Below are 790 nucleotides of genomic sequence, written 5' to 3' on the forward strand. Positions count from 1 at the left end.
TGGCTAAGCTGGCCAAACAACTATACTCCATATTTTTGGGCCTAACAGGATCATGCTGATCCCGGAGAATCACCAGCTATCAAGAAAACTCCTAATCCTTTTAAGATGTTGATTGGCCACAGTAGTTTATATGTTTGTCACCTGTTGTCTGGAGTACTGCAGTTCTTTATATCTCAGCCTGAGAAAATTCACAGTGAAATGACATCTGGCATACAATGCAGCACCCTAAGTGAAATGGGCTGAAGACTGTATATTATTGTGCTCTGCAAGTTGTAGCTGACTCCTGGGCAACACCAGATCCAAAAGATGCCACTCAGGGGTCTTACACTGAGTTACAAAACCTTCAGTGGGATAGGCCCACGTTCTCTCAGAGACCTCTTTTTATTCAGGAACCTGCCATAGCAGCTATGATCTTTGGTCCCACTATATTTATCTGAACACTAGATAGGAGATAGAGCCTTTGCCACAGCTGATCCAAAACACTGGACTGTCCTTTCAAAAGAAGTCAGGAAGAGTATTCTGGCTAAGTTTTCCTGCCTGCATCCCTAGATGTTAACTACTGATGATTAGATTGCACATTAGAAATGCTTAGATATAGAACCAGTCATTCCTTCAGCCTCCAGATACCAGCAATCCCATTCCACTCCCAGCCACTACAAAATAGCCTGGAAATATGCACACATATTGAAGTTGGGGGTCCCAAAAAGCCAATCATAAGGCCATAGGTCAAAACCCTAGAACAGTGCACTCCACCATATATTTAAAATAATACAAGCAAGTCCTGAGGCTT

This window comes from Terrapene carolina, unplaced genomic scaffold (assembly GCF_002925995.2).
Source record: "Terrapene carolina triunguis isolate 2854851 unplaced genomic scaffold, T_m_triunguis-2.0 Scaffold23, whole genome shotgun sequence".
Lineage (NCBI taxonomy): Eukaryota > Metazoa > Chordata > Testudines > Emydidae > Terrapene > Terrapene triunguis.